The sequence below is a fragment of the Amblyomma maculatum genome, chromosome 5, assembly GCF_055883805.1.
Source record: "Amblyomma maculatum isolate TAMU_Amacu chromosome 5, ASM5588380v1, whole genome shotgun sequence".
NCBI lineage: Eukaryota > Metazoa > Arthropoda > Arachnida > Ixodida > Ixodidae > Amblyomma > Amblyomma maculatum.
Window position 1 is genome coordinate 30,015,959 of NC_139348.1, and position 20,547 is coordinate 30,036,505.

Below are 20,547 nucleotides of genomic sequence, written 5' to 3' on the forward strand. Positions count from 1 at the left end.
CTTGGAAGTGAGGGCTGAAATTAACCGCCTCAAAATCAAAACAGCTGTCGGACCGAACAAAATCAGCAACAGAATGCTCTGAAATCTTGCGACCTATATGCAAGAATGCTGGGACGAGGGACAGATACCGCAAGCGTGGAAAGCTGGGAACTTGGTCCTCATTTTGAGGCCAGGGAAGAAGCTCAGCTTTGAGCACCTCAGGCCCATTTTCATCACATATTTTGTTTGAAAATTGATGGAACATATCATCCAAACTAGGCTGAATAGATTCATGGAAAATCAAAATCTTTACTCTGGTGCCATATAGGCTTCAGATCAAACCTATCGGTATGCGATGTCATGCTATAGCTTAAGGAGCAGGTTATCGATAAAAAGACTGTTCATACTAGGGTCACTGTGGGACCGGACGTCGCTAAAGCTTTTGATAACGTTAAACCTGCAAACCTTAGTGCGCTAAATGTTGGCGTCAAGTCATATAACTACGTAAGGTACTTTTTCTCAAATCGAACTGCAATCATCAGTCTGGATGGACAGTCACTCGAAAATATTGAATTAGGGAATAGAGGGACGCCGCCAGGGTTCGTCCTCTCTCCGACCCTGCTTGTAGCAATGTAGCAATTATTAGGCTCCCAGGGCAGCTGGATGGAATCATAAACCTGCATCACACAATATATGCGGGCGATTTGACGATGTGGGTGAACAGGGGGAGTGATGGACAAATTGAAAGCACACTTCAGAGAGCCATAGATATAATAGAGAAATATCTCAAGCCGATTGCATTAAAACGCTCGGCAGAAAAATCAGAGGCTCTTTATTTGTATTCTCAAAAAAGGAAGCTATGGAAAGGAAGCAAGAGCTATGGTATTGTTCTACAAGTGAATGTTAACACCATTCCTACCGCAGACAGTATTAGAGTGCTAGGGATGCCCATACTAGCAAATGGTAAAAACACTGAAACTATAATCAGACTTAGGTCAGCAACGTAACGAGATTGACGGTAGAGAAAAAAAAAACAGTCAGACGTTCCACCAGTGACGAAGGACGAAGTCAAGAAAGCGTTAGAAAATATGAAAAGGGGGAAATCAGCTGGAGAGGATCAGATAATTACAGATTTGCTGAAGGACGGGAGGGATATCGTGCTAGAAAAACTGGTAACCCTGTATACGCAGTGCCTGGTGTCAGCGACGGTGCCGGAACCATGGAAGAATGCAAACATTATCCTCATTCATAAGAAAGGGGACTCTAAGGACCTTAAAAATTACAGACCAATCAGCTTACTGTGTGTTACGTATAAGGTATTTACTAAGGTAATCGCTAATAGAATCAGGACAACCTTAGACAGCAATCAAGCAAAGGATCAAGCAGGTTTTAGAAAACGGTACTCTACTATCGATCATATCCATACCATCAATCAGGTGATAGAAAAATGCTCGGAATATAACCAACCCTTATACATAGCATTCATTGATTACGAAAAGGCATTTGACACAGTTGAAACCTCGGCGGTGATGCAGGCATTGCGAAATCAGGGGGTAGACGAGCCGTACGTGATGGTGCTGGAAGATATATATAGTGGCTGCACAGCAACCATAGTTCTGCACAAAGAAAGTAATAAAATTCCGATAAAGAAAGGTGTTAGGCAAGGAGACACAATCTCCCCAATACTATTCACAGCTTGCTTAGAGGAAGTATTCAGAGACTTGGAATGGGAGCAGTTAGGGATAAGGATAGATGGAGAACACCTCAGTAATCTGCGATTTGCTGATGACATTGCCTTGCTAAGCAACTCGGGGGATGAACTGCAAATAATGATTGGTGACCTAGACAGTAAAACTAGAAAGGTAGGCTTGAAAATCAATATGCAGAAGACTAAGGTAATGTTCAACAGCCTCGGGAAGGAACAGCAGCTTACATTAGGTAGCGAAGTACTGGAAGTAGTAGGCGAATATGTCTACTTAGGACAGGTAGTAACCGCAGGTCCGGACCATGAAAAGGAAATAACAAAAAGAATAAGATTGGGATGGAGCGCATTTGGCAAGCACTCACAGATTATGACTAGCTGCTTACCGGTATCGCTAAAGAGGAAAGTATATAACAGTTGCATCTTACGTGTACTCACCTATGGGGCTGAAACGTGGAGGCTAAGCAAGAGAGTTCAACTTAAGTTGAGGACAACCGAGAGGGCTATGGAACGAAAAATGGTAGGGGTAACATTAGGAGATAGGAAGCGTGCAGAGTGGGTCAGAGAAATAACTCAAGTTACCGACATTCTAGTGGAAATTAAGAAGAAGAAATGGACATGGGCAGGACATGTAGTGCGAATAAAGGATAACCGATGGTCGCTTAGGGTAACAAACTGGATTCCAAGAAAAGGAAAGCGTAGCAGGGGGCGGCAGAAAGTTAGGTGGGCTGATGAGGTTAAGAAGTTCGCAGGGGTCAAGTGGATGCAGCTAGCACAGAACCTGGTTAAGTGGAGAAATATGGGAGAGGCCTTCGCCCTGCAGTGGGTATAGGCGGCGCTGCCGCCGCCGCCGCCGCCGCCGCCGCCGCCGCCGCCGCCGCTGCCGCTGCCGCTGCCGCTGCCGCTGCCGCTGCTGCTGCTGCTGCTGCTGCTGCTGCTGCTGCTGCTGCTGCTGCTGCTGCTGCTGCTGCTGCTGCTGCTGCTGCTGCTGCTGCTGCTGCTGCTGCTGCTGCTGCTGCTGCTGCTGCTGCTGCTGCTGCTGCTGCTGCTGCTGCTGCTGCTGCTGCTGCTGCTGCTGCTGCTGCTGCTGCTGCTGCTGCTGCTGCTGCTGCTGCTGCTGCTGCTGCTGCTGCTGCTGCTGCTGCTGCTGCTGCTGCTGCTGCTGCTGCTGCTGCTGCTGCTGCTGCTGCTGCTGCTGCTGCTGCTGCTGCTGCTGCTGCTGCTGCTGCTGCTGCTGCTGCTGCTGCTGCTGCTGCTGCTGCTGCTGCTGCTGCTGCTGCTGCTGCTGCTGCTGCTGCTGCTGCTGCTGCTGCTGCTGCTGCTGCTGCTGCTGCTGCTGCTGCTGCTGCTGCTGCTGCTGCTGCTGCTGCTGCTGCTGCTGCTGCTGCTGCTGCTGCTGCTGCTGCTGCTGCTGCTGCTGCTGCTGCTGCTGCTGCTGCTGCTGCTGCTGCTGCTGCTGCTGCTGCTGCTGCTGCTGCTGCTGCTGCTGCTGCTGCTGCTGCTGCTGCTGCTGCTGCTGCTGCTGCTGCTGCTGCTGCTGCTGCTGCTGCTGCTGCTGCTGCTGCTGCTGCTGCTGCTGCTGCTGCTGCTGCTGCTGCTGCTGCTGCTGCTGCTGCTGCTGCTGCTGCTGCTGCTGCTGCTGCTGCTGCTGCTGCTGCTGCTGCTGCTGCTGCTGCTGCTGCTGCTGCTGCTGCTGCTGCTGCTGCTGCTGCTGCTGCTGCTGCTGCTGCTGCTGCTGCTGCTGCTGCTGCTGCTGCTGCTGCTGCTGCTGCTGCTGCTGCTGCTGCTGCTGCTGCTGCTGCTGCTGCTGCTGCTGCTGCTGCTGCTGCTGCTGCTGCTGCTGCTGCTGCTGCTGCTGCTGCTGCTGCTGCTGCTGCTGCTGCTGCTGCTGCTGCTGCTGCTGCTGCTGCTGCTGCTGCTGCTGCTGCTGCTGCTGCTGCTGCTGCTGCTGCTGCTGCTGCTGCTGCTGCTGCTGCTGCTGCTGCTGCTGCTGCTGCTGCTGCTGCTGCTGCTGCTGCTGCTGCTGCTGCTGCTGCTGCTGCTGCTGCTGCTGCTGCTGCTGCTGCTGCTGCTGCTGCTGCTGCTGCTGCTGCTGCTGCTGCTGCTGCTGCTGCTGCTGCTGCTGCTGCTGCTGCTGCTGCTGCTGCTGCTGCTGCTGCTGCTGCTGCTGCTGCTGCTGCTGCTGCTGCTGCTGCTGCTGCTGCTGCTGCTGCTGCTGCTGCTGCTGCTGCTGCTGCTGCTGCTGCTGCTGCTGCTGCTGCTGCTGCTGCTGCTGCTGCTGCTGCTGCTGCTGCTGCTGCTGCTGCTGCTGCTGCTGCTGCTGCTGCTGCTGCTGCTGCTGCTGCTGCTGCTGCTGCTGCTGCTGCTGCTGCTGCTGCTGCTGCTGCTGCTGCTGCTGCTGCTGCTGCTGCTGCTGCTGCTGCTGCTGCTGCTGCTGCTGCTGCTGCTGCTGCTGCTGCTGCTGCTGCTGCTGCTGCTGCTGCTGCTGCTGCTGCTGCTGCTGCTGCTGCTGCTGCTGCTGCTGCTGCTGCTGCTGCTGCTGCTGCTGCTGCTGCTGCTGCTGCTGCTGCTGCTGCTGCTGCTGCTGCTGCTGCTGCTGCTGCTGCTGCTGCTGCTGCTGCTGCTGCTGCTGCTGCTGCTGCTGCTGCTGCTGCTGCTGCTGCTGCTGCTGCTGCTGCTGCTGCTGCTGCTGCTGCTGCTGCTGCTGCTGCTGCTGCTGCTGCTGCTGCTGCTGCTGCTGCTGCTGCTGCTGCTGCTGCTGCTGCTGCTGCTGCTGCTGCTGCTGCTGCTGCTGCTGCTGCTGCTGCTGCTGCTGCTGCTGCTGCTGCTGCTGCTGCTGCTGCTGCTGCTGCTGCTGCTGCTGCTGCTGCTGCTGCTGCTGCTGCTGCTGCTGCTGCTGCTGCTGCTGCTGCTGCTGCTGCTGCTGCTGCTGCTGCTGCTGCTGCTGCTGCTGCTGCTGCTGCTGCTGCTGCTGCTGCTGCTGCTGCTGCTGCTGCTGCTGCTGCTGCTGCTGCTGCTGCTGCTGCTGCTGCTGCTGCTGCTGCTGCTGCTGCTGCTGCTGCTGCTGCTGCTGCTGCTGCTGCTGCTGCTGCTGCTGCTGCTGCTGCTGCTGCTGCTGCTGCTGCTGCTGCTGCTGCTGCTGCTGCTGCTGCTGCTGCTGCTGCTGCTGCTGCTGCTGCTGCTGCTGCTGCTGCTGCTGCTGCTGCTGCTGCTGCTGCTGCTGCTGCTGCTGCTGCTGCTGCTGCTGCTGCTGCTGCTGCTGCTGCTGCTGCTGCTGCTGCTGCTGCTGCTGCTGCTGCTGCTGCTGCTGCTGCTGCTGCTGCTGCTGCTGCTGCTGCTGCTGCTGCTGCTGCTGCTGCTGCTGCTGCTGCTGCTGCTGCTGATGATGATGATGATGATGAGACTTGAAGCGAGTACCAGCCAGACGTGCCGGCTACTCAAGCGCATCTCTAACAAGCATGTGAGGATGAAGGAGATAAATCTTTTGAGATTGGTTCAGGCTTTCATCGTGTGCTGTACGTTGCCCCCTATGTCAAACCGACCAAAGCTGAAAAATACTAAATTGAAATCATAGTCAGAAAAGAGATCAAAACCGCACTAGGTCTTTCCCGAACATTTCGATGGTAAAGCTTCTAAGGCTGGGTGTCTCCAACACTCTGAATGAGCTCATAGAAACCCCCACGGTATCGCAACATCAAAGACTTTTAAGAAGCAATACTGGAAGAAAAATCATGGAGCGCATTGGGTTCATATCCTCGAAGTGTTCAAAGCGGACGGATAATGTACCGTCTTTGCCAAAAGTAACCAGGCTGCGCCGTTTTCTCCTTAGCCTTGTAGTTAAGCGTTTATAGAATCAGCCAAATTATTAATCACCTGCAAGGGAAGAAAGCGCCTCACTCCCATCTGCAAAGACCATTTTTTTGCCTTTTGGAATAGATCAAGGGCTTCAAACACGGCTCAGAAGCAAACCCTTCAGCCTGGTTACTTTTGGCAAAGACGATATTTCGAGCAACTAGGGATATACTCAAAATTCTAGCGCTGCCAAAGAACATGCATCCGGTATTTCACGAAGGTAGACGCAAAGATAGGGCTGTCCACATCGTCTGAACCTGCCCATTTTATAACGATCTGAATAGAAATGGAGAATCCTGGAAGACCTTATTACTCAATCATGGAGCAGAAGAGTAACGCAAAGTCATCGGTCTCGCCATAGCCACTGCCGAGTCCCAAGAGATTCCGGCTGACGGTTAGGAGAATGAATGGGGGTTTAGGCTAAAGCCTTCTTCCCCGTCATTCTTGACGGGTGCGAATAAAAGTTATTTCTCTCTCTCTACCACCACCACCACCATGAATCCAGCCGTATAAACGGAGACCGCACATGCATCTACTCACTTTTATTCATATATTTGCAGGACTCTTAAAGGGGTATAGACACCTAATTTTTGGGGTTCGTGTTTTCTCCTTTGTAATAATGTCTAAAACATTACTATACGCGGATCACCACGTCATATTCGCCTACGACTGATGAATAATTTATAATTGAGTTTCTTTTTTCACCTCTTTCGCCTTCAACAACCGAGCGATGGCTGTGACGTTTAAAGTTAGGTCTAGGTCACATTATGAGAGGCCTCCCAGGTAAACTTAACCAAAATGAGGGGCTAAATTTTAGTAAAATTTGTCGGGCTAGTTGGTTCATAGTTCAATGCAATAAAAAGCTGCGCTAATCAGACACGGACGAAGGAAAGGTAGGACGCACACAAACGCAGACTGACAACTTTATTTCGTGAAGAAAACCAAGGCATATATACGCGATCTCCGCTACTATCTAATCACAAAAAACAGCAAGCGAAAAAGTGACGTGCACTAAAAACACAACATATCAAATTCTGCTGCAGAGATGATAAACATAACTAGGGCCGGCCCGCTAAGTAAACCAAAAATCTTCCAGTCTAATTCATTATCAGCACAACCATCAAATGGTAATGCACAGTGATGCAAGTCAAAACCCATAGTACAACATACCACCTTCTTCAGGCTGGACCACGAAACATGGTATAAAACCAGGTCACACAAGCAGCTTAAACAAGCCTTGTCAGAAACAAGAAATGCAGTGAAAAAAGGCACCAAGTCAAGCTAAAACCAATTGTCTAACATTAATACCAACCACAACAACAACACTAACAACAAAACAAATATCGCGAAGCTATGACATCCGACCAACACGCGGCCCACAACGCAGACACATGAACAGGCAAAAGCAGAACCTATACATAACCGTCTAAAAACTTAATTTCTTTTTCCGACAACGAAATAGAGGGCTTGCTGACGCAAACGCTTGTGGTGCTGATGAAGAAGGTCTCAATTACTAGGCGCTCCCATTTGTCTTTCGACCTGGCCAGAAACTTCGTCCTCTCAAAGTAAGGCACGCATTCCCGTTTGTTTTCTTTCTTGCAGTCAGCACAGTGCTCGGCCAAAAACCCTCTTTCATTTTTCTCTACATTCAACTTGTGCTCTTTTGCTCTTTCATTAAAGCATCTGCCGGTTTGGCCTATATAAACTTTTCCACAACTTAGGGGAATGCGGTAAACTACTCCAGAAGCACATTCTGTGAATTTCCTTTGATGTTTGATAATGCAGGGAGGCTTCCTATTCACTTTCATCTGCTGCTTCCATATAGCAGTGCCCATTCAAAGCTGGTCAAGAGAAGCATCATTTCGTTGTGCATCACGTCGGCCCTGGAAAAGTCATGCGCCCATATGGCTGAAGAAAGTTTTCAGCATCAGCTTCAGCGTTTGCGAGCTGCTGGATATCCTCCGCATATCATTTCGAGCGTGTGCGAGAAACTGCTACAGAAAATGAAGTCTGGCAGCAAACGTAATCAAGAAGAGCAGTCAGTGAAGATCCACGTAATCCCGTATTTTCATAAATTTTCGCACAACGTAAAGAGAATTGCGAAGAAAGGCGGCGTCAACATCGTTTTCTCCGCACCTTGCAAACTCTCGAAGGTGTGTACGATGATGAAAGTGAATAGGAAGCCTCCCTGCATTATCAAACATCAAAGGAAATTCACAGAATGTGCTTCTGGAGTAGTTTACCGCATTCCCCTAAGTTGTGGAAAAGTTTATATAGGCCAAACCGGCAGATGCTTTAATGAAAGAGCAAAAGAGCACAAGTTGAATGTAGAGAAAAATGAAAGAGGGTTTTCGGCCGAGCACTGTGCTGACTGCAAGAAAGAAAACAAACGGGAATGCGTGCCTTACTTTGAGAGGACGAAGTTTCTGGCCAGGTCGAAAGACAAATGGGAGCGCCTAGTAATTGAGACCTTCTTCATCAGCACCACAAGCGTTTGCGTCAGCAAGCCCTCTATTTCGTTGTCGGAAAAAGAAATCAAGTTTTAGACGGTCATGTATAGGTTCTGCTTTTGCCTGTTCATGTGTCTGCGTTGTGGGCCGCGTGTTGGTCGGATGTCATAGCTTCGCGATATTTGTTTTGTTGTTAGTGTTGTTGTTGTGGTTGGTATTAATGTTAGACAATTGGTTTTAGCTTGACTTGGTGACTTTTTTCACTGCATTTCTTGTTTCTGACGAGGCTTGTTTAAGCTGCTTGTGTGACCTGGTTTTATACCATGTTTCGTGGTCCAGCCTGAAGAAGGTGGTATGTTGTACTATGGGTTTTGACTTGCATCACTGTGCATTACCATTTGATGGTTGTGCTGATAATGAATTAGACTGGAAGATTTTTGGTTTACTTAGCGGGCCGGCCCTAGTTATGTTTATCATCTCTGCAGCAGAATTTGATATGTTGTGTTTTTAGTGCACGTCACTTTTTCGCTTGCTGTTTTTTGTGATTAGATAGTAGCGGAGATCGCGTATATATGCCTTGGTTTTCTTCACGAAATAAAGTTGTCAGTCTGCGTTTGTGTGCGTCCTACCTTTCCTTCGTCCGTGTCTGATTAGCGCAGCTTTTTATTGCATTAAATTTCAGCATGTATGCGAACGATATCAACCTCTGGATTAACCAAGGGAGCGATGCGAGTACGGAGGAACACCGGCAGGCCGCGACCGACATCATTGTCGATTACGCGGCTAAAAAGCGAAGGGGAATGATTTCTGATTTCTTCTTTCGTGCTCTCTGCAAAAATCAGATTTGTTCGTATATAACCCCAAATACCTCCTCTGCAAGAATAGCGGGGAGTTTCATATTCAGGTAGAAGGCAAACCGGTGCCAAAAGTTACGCGATGCAAACCCTCGGGCTCTTGATGAGGGTCGCCACTAAAGGTAGAGACATTAAGGAGAGAAACTTAATAAAACTAATCCAGGTGTACGTAATAAGCAGGATCAGTTACGCGACGCGCTACCTCGACATCAATGCCGGAGAAAAGGAGAAACTAGACTTCCTGATCCGAAGATGCGTTAAGAAGGCGCTAGGACTGCTAATGGGCACCTCGAGCGAACGGCTGCTCGTGGTACCCATGGCACCACGTGGGCAGAATTGACGCAAGCAGTGCGAGTCTCCCAATTAGATAGACTAAGCACGACCGAAACGGGCAGGGTAATCCTTGCAAAAGTAGGACTCAAGCCAGACAGGGGAATCCAAAAAAAAGGTCACAATTCGTAGGGAAAGCAGAATGCCTCACCCCCCCCCCCCCTTTTTTTAGAAATATGCATCCAGAATTTAACGTCGAAAAAGGGGCCAAACGAGCCGAAGCTCTAGAGCGACGGTTCGAAAACATGAAAACGAAGGAAGTATATAGTCTATGTCGATGTGGCAGAACAGGTAGGGCGGTAGCCTCGGTAGTCGATGGCCGACGGGCGCCGGTATCCGCGGCAGCCATCCCTTACAAAAATGCATGTTGGGTGTCTATAGAAATTCGGACCAGATTCCGAATTCTATCGACAATAATCAATAGAAACTCTATCGATAATCATCGGCATCTTTGAATGTGCCGTGTTGACCACATGTTGAGCTGTTTTGGAATAGTGGCCTGTGTGTTTATTAAGAACGCTTTCCAAATTCGCACCACTGAAATTCTGTTGATTTCAGGCTCAACTGCTTCAGAAGCTCTGCAAGTGACGCTTTTTTATTTTCTGCTACCTTTCCACTCCTAAACAACAGAAAATAGTACACGACTATCGGTTTGCCAGGAGCAGACACGGGGTGATTTTCATTAATGCAAAAGTAGTACAGTACATCTCCTAGCTGCGATAAGTCACCACATTCTATGTTCTGCACAACCAATCAACAATCCTGTCAGATCAGTGCTGGTTAATGATAATCATAGTGAGGCTTAAAAGAACAAAAAATATCGTGATCTTTTAAGCCCCATTATACTTACTCACTCATTAACCTACACTGACCTGACTAAATTATTGATTGGTCTAGAAGAACATAGAATGTGTTGACTGACCGCAGCAAGGATATGTGCTGTACTACTTTTGCATTAATGTAAACCACCTCGTGTCTGCGGCTGGCTAACCGTTGATCATACATCATTTTCTGCTGTTCCGCAGCGGAAAGGGAACACAGAATTAAAATGCGCGTTAATGAGAAAGAAGAATTAAGGATTGCATCTTTGGTGAACACATAACATGAGCTGGGTTGTCTATTCGCTTTATTTCAATTCATGCGCAAGACGCCAGGCTGTTCTTTGTGTAAAACGCTGATATGTCCGGGAACTTCTCGCATGTATATGCTGAAGAAAAAATGGAATTCATAATTAGGGTACGGTATATACTAACCGAAAAATAAATCAAAGCCATCTGTGCGCTGATCCACGTCATAGCTCTAGAAATTGCATTTATTGTCTGAAATGAGTTGGCTCTGTCTTTCACTGCTTAGATGGCATCGACCGCTGCCTCCATAATTCGGCAACATTACCATATGATTCATTTCTCCCTGATAAACAATATTTGCTGCCGCCAAAGATCGAATTGTGAATATAAATGGCAAAGCAGGTCACAAACATTACGGCCCAGAAAACGTTAAGCAAGATTACCAACTATAGGAACTGAAATTAGTGGAAACAAAAATATTGTGCGGAATGGCGGAACTGCACAGATTCAGATAATCCACAATGTGCGACAGAGGGGGATTATGATCTCGATAATGTGTCCGTCTCAGCGCGAGTACCGTATCGAAAGAGTACAGCACTGTGGAGAACAACCCGTCAAAAACGGTCTCCGTTTAAAAAAAAATTGGCTGAAGGCTTAGCTTGGTTAAGCCAGCAAGATTGCGAGAGCAATACCTTTGGCTGCACCTTGTTCAGCTGCTGCGCCCCGACTGCTGCGAGGAGCCGAGCCACAGCCCCATTTATCCTCCTAGCGTGACGTCACAAACAGCAAGTGCCCTCTCTCGGCTGCGACACAGCGCCGTGTATTGACTCGCTGCCACCATCCGATGGCACGAGCTGGGGCCCCATTTCTCGGTCTGGCGTGACGTCACATGGTCACGTGAAAATGGCGTGACGTCACCGCTGCGGTTCCTGTAAGGACTCACCGCCACCATCCGATGGCGCCAGCTGGCGCCATCGATGGTGGCGAGACGTCACATGGTCGCGTGAAAGACCATGTATGGAGGCGCCACGACACGCCAAAGGCTCGAAGTGCTAGCAGTATTGCTTTCGCAATAAAAGAAAATCCATCGGCCTCAGTGTCCGCGTTAGAGACAAGCTTCGTTCTCTCTCTCTCCCCCCCCCCCCTTTTTTTTTTTCCGACGGGGCTGGCTTGCCTGATAGAAATATTTACATGCGCGCTTCACCTTGTAGCACACAATGTACAAGACCGGCACAAACACGAAAAGGAAAAAGCAAAACGCTCACCAAAGTGCAGATACTCAGCCCGCGCCGGCTTTCCGCCTTGAATCCAAAACGCCAGCGACTGTTGAACTTCTTAAACACGTCCTCCTCGCGTAGAAGCTGCTGCCCAGCAGCGGAGTCAGAGTTAAAATGCGTACGTGTCTCACTTCAGTTCGCGCTCCAATTTGGACAAAACGATCTTCGTGATAGCCACCAACGAAGAGCCTACATACGGTGCTTCGCTCACAGTGCAAGATGCGACCACAGTGACGGGAAAACGCTAACTGCACTGGCCCACCGCCGCACTCAGCGTACCCGCATTGGCGTCCAAAGAAAACGGGGCGTAGAAAAACAGCTTCGGTGAAAAGGGGAAGCCGCCGCCGCCACCGCCGCGCCAGTCTATGCTGAAGCCAAGGTCGTGTTCGTGAAGAGAAACCACGGAGAAAGCAAAACAGCAGAGAACCTGCGGGGAGCACCCCCTCCCCCCCTTTTTCCCCCAGCCGACAGGAAGCGACCCTCGACCCCTCCTGACATGCTGGTTCCGTCCGCGGGGCACGAGGGCTGCGGGGTTGGGACAGGAGCAAGGCGACGGGGCCGAATGCGTGTGTTTGAAAAGAAGAGTCGCCCAAAAAAGACGCGTGCAATCCTGTTTTGTTCTCTTTTTTTTTCATACGCGAATGTTTTTGCTATTCTTGATAACTTTGAAATATCCGTGGGATCAATTCGTGATTTTTTTGACACCCCCATGTTTAAAGTGACTTCATTTTAGCATGGTGTCCACTTCAAGAAAGGAAAGAAAATAAAAAAAAAATAACAGTAAAGCTCTCCAAAGACACACAGATCGGTGGCGGATTCCAATACAGACTGCACCTCATTTTGCGGCAATAAGCTACGGGCAAAAACACCTAGGTTTGGGCAGAATGTCAGACGCTGAAGCATATAGTGAACTTTGCAACTGGTTTAAGAAAGCTCTGACCTGCCCTGCATAGTAGGTTCAACTAGGATCCTGTTTGTTAGTATGATTACTCACTGAACAATTGTTTTATGATAAATATAAAATATGTCCTACCACTAAAGTTACCTTCTGCGACATACAGAAGCTGATCCATTACGGATTTTGATAGACATTCAACGATGTATTTGCATTATTAGTGGAGCCTTCGCCATCATGGATTTTAGGGCATATTTTCAGTGTTGTTGCGAAGCTTAAGCTAAGTGTGCACCGTTAATGCTAAAAACTGTATATGCACTTTTATATAACATGAACGCGCACGCAACTGCATACTGCTCATATTTCCCTTTCCAGAATCTGGCCAATAGTTGATTACAAGTTAGATCAAAAAAGCATAATGAAATTGTTACATCATGTTCTTATCATTGGAGCCTAAAACTACTTAAAAACATGGGTCAACATGAACAGTATACGCTAATTCTTCGTGAACGTTGAAAACTGACAAAAATAGCATAAAGAAACAATAGTACAGAAATTCTATTGAGTACAACACAATAAAAATTTTGTTGGCCCTGTAAAGATTGCACTCAGCTGGAGTTGAATGTTTATCGAAATTCAGTAGATTCAAAAGGTGGTCAATAGTCGACAATATAGTTTCAAAACCCATTTTTGTAAGGAATATCAGAGGCTGCAACATAGAGACTGCGGAGGAAGTTGCGATAGCGCTAGCTTGCGTAGGAACGGAAGCCAAGTTCATAATTAGCGACAGCAAAACTGCCGTAAAAAGCGTTTTTGGGCGGGTTGGTAACATTCTTGAGTCATACCGGCAACGATTAAGCACAAACACAAAGAGGCAAAATGGTGAAGCCGCGGGGGACCGGTCAACCCGGGAAAAGGCGGCACAACAATGGAGCGAAAGGGCTTAAAAAGGGGAGGCGTACGGGAGAGCGGGGGAGAGGATAGCAGGCAGCGGACAAGACAGTCGAATAGAAGACGAGCAGGGCAGAAGACTGGGGCTGCGCCACGACCTGGGAGCCCGGGGCCTAAGCGCCGTTCAAATTCGGACCCTGCCATCCTGCATCCACACTTGGCAGCTCACCTTAACCAAACCGCAAGCCAACTGTTATCCCACTACGTTTCGCGAGATAAACGTGATCGGGATTTATGGATACTGTTAGCTATCTTTGCGTATAACAGGGCGGTACATGAGTGCTCCGGTGACTCATCTTTCTACCTTTTCTTTGGCCCGACCCAGACACACCAAATGCAGTGGTTGATGGAGAGCGAGGGATGCCCTACGGGTCGCTGGAGGATTATCGAGCAGAACTGACATCTAGATTGCAGGCGGCACATGACCTGACAGCGGAAGTATTACGGGAAGCAGCCGACAAGGGGAAAAGGCAGTACGACACCGGGGCTAGGGTGATTCCATTCAGGGTGGGAGACCCGCATATACCTACAGTGTGTGCAGGTAAAGGCAGGCTTTCCCGTAAGTTGACCCCTAAATGGAAAGGACCGTACCGCATAATAGAGCAGCTCTCGGCAGCCAATTTCAGGATTCTGGAGATCTCAGGGGCGTCGACGGCTGTAGTTCACGCTAACCGACTAAAGCAAGCACCAGCCTACTCGTCTCTTGCCGACACGGTTGCCTCACGGGAACAAGAGGGGAAGAACGACCAGCGCACAGTTCCTGCCATTATTATCAGCCCTGCATTGCAGCACTGGGGAAATAGGAGCCGGCGCGAAAACTGCAGTCCCTGTGATGAACTGGAAAACTTTCTGCAGTCGCAGCTCGTTGTTGCCCTCCTCGAGGAGGAGGCATTGCAATCGGCCGAAACTATAACGCAGATATCGTTGCAGCAAGCAATGCCAGCTGACCCGGTTCCCGCCCCCTCTCTCCTCCCACCTGATAGGTACCACCTCCGTAACCGAGTGGTTGGCGCGGAAGTCCCTAGCTAACAGCTAGAAAGGATGAAACAGCTAAACCCTCTCTTGAAAAAAAAAATCTTTTGTTTTGTACCTAACGCTAGCATTGATTTTAGTTGCATTTTTGTCTGTTTGTTTTAGAAATTTATGTACACCCTCCCACTTTTTTTTAACCTGAACGCACGAGCGTCGACCGTCGAGTCGATAAGCGCCGTATGACGGAGCACAGCGGCGAAATGAGCGAGAATACGCGCATGCGCGCAACGAGCACTCAGGTGCAGCTGTCCCTTCCAGGCTGTTCTGGGAACGGGACCTCACCCCTGCTTCTTTTGAGCACAGTTATCGTCATCATCATTTTTCTTTTCTGAACGCTTCCATCAATTTATAAATAAGCGGTCAGGTGGTAGCGCTGGATGGAATGCGATATACGCCCGCTGATTATACTACATGCATATCAGCATTTTGTTTCTTTCTGCTGTGGGATTACTTCGCTTATCAATTCACACCTTCTTCTCATACAGGAAAGCCGGCGGTACCATGTGACCTTTTCTAATCTTTTCCCAGCGGCATGTAGAAAACAGAAGGAAATGCGACAACGCCCAAAAAACAGGTCGGTTGGGATCCGGTTCTCGTAACAGCCTGGCAAAGGACAGCTGCACCGGAGTGCTCACTGCGCGCACGCGCGTATTCTCACTCATTTTCGCCGCTGCGTTCCGTCGTATGGCGCTTATCGACTAGGCGGTCGACGCTCGTGCGTTGAGGTTAAAAACGTGGGAGGGTGTACATAGTGTTCATTGTTATCTCATTATGCATTCGAGGGGTATTTACATTGAAGAATACTTTTAAAATTATGCTCTGGCTCAGAGCTCGTGACTAAGAAAACCGTGATTTTTGTGAAATACGTACCCGAAAGGTTTTGAGTGTGCGTGTGTGTTGTGTGCACGGTGAACCCCTAATGTTCGGCGAACATCCTTTTAGAAGGAGCTGTAGTGAGGGCTCGTGCGCGTGCATGATGGACACTGCTTACCGCGCCATGCCGGCATCGAGTGGCCCAACTTAGGTATGCCCATATTTGGTGTCGCGGAACGAAAATCTGACCATATATGCCATCGACTACTCTCTTAGGACGGGAACTGCAAAAGGATGGTAAACGCCACGGGGGAGCCAAGACAGCCGGCGGCCGCGAAAAACGGTCAACCCGTGTGAAGGAGGCGCAATAATGGAGTGAAAGGGCTTAAGGCTCAACTTGGTTAAACCGGGAACTTGCGAAAGCAATACCCATGGCTACGCCCTCGCTCACGTGATAGTCGTGCAGTTGTGGTGCACTCATGTTAAGTGTCCTGGTAAATCCAAGGTACACGCTAGTCACACAAGAGACACATTGTTACAGTGGTTCATCGCTTTTATTCAAGCCAATAAACACACTTCGTTGGTCCGTGAAGAAGTGACTCTTCACTTGTACCTCTCTTATTGAATACCGGTCTGCATTTCTGTAGGCGACCAAGTCCAAACTGCTCTCCCATTGAGTAGTTGATCTTGGCTGCTGAGGGCATAGCTGGAGGTAGTATTTTTCGTCCAAGGCCTCGATGAATTTGGGGTCTCTTCTTGGGTTCTTGTTGAAATCACCAGTGCATATGAGCATTCTTTTATCAGTGCGCTTCGGCAGGCCATTTGCAAAGGTTTTGAGTGCAGCATCGTCTCCTGTTTGCGGTGAGATGTAGACACCAGCCACAACTAAGTCCAAAGCAATCACTTCAACACACACTGCTTCCACATCTTCGGTAGGCACTGGGGGTGTCACTACGGTTGCTTCCAAGGGTTGCCTTACGTATATGCATACCCCTGCGTTTCTACTTTGGTTATCGCGCCTAGCACCTCCGACAAAGTTGAACCCAGGTATGCAGATGGGAGTATCCCCAGAGCACCCTGTCTCAGTGAATACTAGCACGTGAGCTGACATTAAGAGTGTATCTGTGGCTATGTCGTGTTGATGCGCAGCAAGGGATCTCACGTTCAATGTGACAACCGGGACCTCACTGTTGGCGATTAAGTCTTCACAACGACTGAACGCTGTGACCAACCTATGCTTTTCTAGCCTTTCAAATTTTGCCACGAGAAACTTGTCGGGATTAGGCCCCTTATGGGTGAACTGTCAGCATCCATCCTTGTTTGTAAGATATAAGCCTTGTAAACTTGTAGCACAACTCAATGCTACATACACCAATTTCTGGGGGTGGTTGGATGCATACTCGTAGAGGACTGCATCGAACGTTCCACCTTGCGACTTGTGTATGGTCACTGCACTGGCAGGTATTAGTGGAAACTGCGTCCGCTTGACCGACATATGTTTGACCAGCTTTCCCTTCGATTGGAACTGCATAGATACCAAATCAATCGGTATCCAGTTGTTCATGTGTCGGCCGTAACCACGCTTGGCAAGCTTTTCCTTGGCTATGTGCCAACGCCAGGCGGACATTTGAGCCAAACTCTGCATGGTTCTTCTTGTACATCATACTCGATGTGTTTCAGTGTTCCTACCATGCCATTCACAAGTCCGTCTGTGATGTCCAAATTTCGTATTAACATGTATGGCTTCTCGAAGCATAAAACGACCATTAAAGGTAGGTTGCCTGTTTCCACATGGCTACACTTCTCTAAAACACAGGAGTTAGGCGCTGGTGGTGGCACCACCGCGGCTTGCGACGGCGCGAGTCGGTCGCCCTTCTCTCAGCGTGACGTCACAACACCTGTTGCGCTCCTAGTGGAGAGCGCAGGAGTTAGGCGCCGGTGGTGGCACCGCCGCGGCTTGCGACGGCGCGAGTCGGTCGCCCTTCTCTTCAGCGTGATGTTACACATGACGTCACACAGAGGTCAACTAAGGTCAATGGTGGCACCGCCGCGCCACGGCAAAGGCTGAAAGTGCAAGTAGTATTGCTTTTGCAATAAGAGGAAGCGAACGGGAGAGCGGGGGAGAGTATCGCAGGCAGCGGACGAGACGGTCGAACAGAAGACGAGCAGGGCAGAAGACTGGGGCTGCGCCACGACCTGGGAGCCCGGGATCTAGCCGCCGTTCAAGTTCAGCCCCTGTCATCCTGCCTCCATGCCTGGCAGCTTATCCCACCGCCAGCTTGAAACGAAAGAAGCAGCGGCAGCCTTCGGCATTCCACCCCCTTGCCGTGAAGAACACCCAGCCCTTCTTAGAAGCCCGTGCAAAACCACACTGACGCAGCCTAGTGGCGGCGAGTTGCAGCATTCGGCATTCCAGCCCTTCGGAGCCCACGCAGCTGTTGTTGTTGTGGCTGTAGGACGAAGGAAAAGAAAATGCACGGGCTTGCTACTGGCTCTGTAGCTGAGCCACCTCCACCTATTTATTTATAGGAAGGGAAAGACGCATTAACTGTCTCACTTGTTTCCCGTGGACACCTCAACCGCGCCGTAAGGGAAGGGAGGAAGGTGGGAGTTAAAGTGGAAAGGACTGCCCCCTGCGGACATAAAATATGGTGAGGCAACCAAAAAGAGAATAAAATAATATGCCTTAAAGAGAAAATAGAGAAGGGAGGAAAAAGAAGAGGGAGAGAAAGACGCGCGTCGCAACAGCCTTCGTCCACCACCGAAGCGGTGGCGGGTGCGATGACGAACTACAACAGAAAAAAATTCAGTGGCCGGCTAGCCCCCACCGCAAGCGGCGTTGACCTACCGTCCCAGCTTCGTAGGGCCAGGAACTGCATCCTTTAACCCCCCCACACGCAGTACCACTCCCAGTGACGGCGAGCCGCGCCGGGGTGGTGGAGTGGTAAGACGCCCGACTACTGTGCCGAAGTACCCGGGTTCGAACCCGACCTCGGCAGCTGCATTTCGATGGAGGCGAAACGAAGAGGCGTCCGTGTGCTGTGCGATGTCAGCGCACGTTAAAGATCCCATGTGGTCGAAATTACTCCGTAGCCCTCCCCTACGCCTCCTCTTTCTCTCTTTCCACTTTCACTGTCACCTTCATCTCTTCCCTTATGGCGCGGTCCAGGTGTCCACAGAGCAAGTGGACACCTGAACACGCCCTCTAACTAGAGCCGAAGACTGTCGCCAAGAGTCTTCAGTTCAGTTCCGTCGTGTCCGACTCTTCGTTACCCTATAGACCATGTCACGCCACGCTTTCAGGTCTCTCCCTATCTTCCTAACATCACATAACCACGGCCGCTCGATGGAAGCGCACTAGTGCGCTTCCATCGAGCGGCCGTGACATAACTTAATCTGCAGCGCCCCGAGGATGCCATCTAACCATCGCGTTCGCTGCCTACCCCTTCTCCGGTGAGCATATTTGGGTTTGCTCGGTACAGTGGCTCCGCAAGGGACAAAACGACAGAAGAGACGAAGAAAGCGGGCTGTTCCGACTAGCATCTACCCCCCCAGGAGCCGAGCAGCCTAGCGATTAGCGGCGCATGCTTTTTCAATGGGCGTCATGCTGGACGCGGCACTAGCTTGAAAAAGCCTATACTACTACTACTGCTATTGCTACTGTTATTATTATTATTATTATTATTATTATTATTATTATTAGTATTATTATTATTAGTAGTAGTAGTAGTAGTAGTAGTAGTAGTAGTAGTAGTAGTAGTAGTAGTAGTAGTAGTAGTAGTAGTAGTAGTATAGAGGAAGACTCGTTTCACGTAGTTGGCACTGAATTGTCTATATGTAACGGGCGAATTAACTGGCTAAATGTTATCTTCACAGTTTTAATTAATAATAATAATAGTAATTGATTAACAGGAAGGGAAAGGCGCAGTATCTGTCACACTTGTGTCTGTGGACCGCTGAACCGCGCCGTAAGGGAAGGGATGAAGGTGGGAGTTAACGTGGATAGAGAGAAAGAGGAGCCATAGTGGAGGGCTACGGAGTAGTTGAGGTGTCCACAGACACAAGTGTGACAGATACTGCGCCTTTCCCTTCCTGTGAACCAATTATTATTATTATTATTATTATTATTATTAATTAAAACTGTGAAGATAATATTTAGCCAGTTAACTCGGCCGTTACCTACAGACAATTCAGTGCCAACTTCGTGAAACGAGTCTTCCTCTATACTACTACTACTACTAATAATAATAATATTAATAATAATCATTAGTAGAGAAATATTACTTTGTGTATTATTATTATTATTATTTAGTAGTAGTAGTAGTAGTAGTAGTAGTAGTAGTAGTAATAATAGTATTATAGGCTCTCTCAAGCTAGTGCCGCGTCTAACATGACGCCCATTGAAAAAGCATGCACCGCTAATCGCTAGGCTGCTCGGCTCCTGGGGGCGGTAGATGCTAGTCGGAACAGCCCGCTTTCTTCGTCTCTTCTGTCGTTTTGTCCCTTGCGGAGCCACCGTACCGAGCAAACCCAAACACGCCTCCGGTGACCCTCAACCTTTCCCAACATCAAATCTTTCTCCAGCGACTCCTCTCTTCTCATCAGATGACCAAAGTATCTGAGCTTTAACTTTAGCATTTGACCCTCCAATGAGCAGCCAGGGTTTATGGTCGACAATATCGACTGATTTAATCTTCTGGCCGTCCAAGGAACTCTCAAGAGTCTCCGCCAGCACCACAATTCAAACGCGTCAATTCTTCGGCGGTCAGCCTTCTTCACAGTCCAACTCTCGCATCCATACATCACAACTGGAAATACCATAGCACTAAGACGCCAAGTGTCTTAGTGAGTTGGAAAGCAGAGCGATAAGCGATGCACACAAGCGCCGGAAGCCTGTCGCTTGTCAATCTGTTTCACGTTCTTCGGGCGCTAATTCGGATGGCTCAAAACAAATTAACTAAAATTCTATCCTGCCAATTGCATGCGGTACTGTCAAATTCATTTAGCATTGTCAGCAAACTGCGCTGACTTCCGCGTGAAAAACAGCGAGCGAGTCGGTTTTTAGGTAGGGCATATGATTCGGAAATTTACTGTTAAGTTCAGTTATCTATGTTTCACAGATTAAAAATGAATTGCTCTAAACGTGCGTCTAGACAGGCGCTCGAGTGTACTCGTTCAGACAAAAATAGAGCCCAGTCTTTACATCCACGCGGCATGTTCGTGCGTAATCTTTTTAGGAATCCCCTATGGGGACAATAGACGCTATCAGCTAGGCTCAGCGCGTGCACACATGAATGCGCGAGAGAATGCCGAAGCGAGCTGAACCGCGCTTATACGCTCATGAG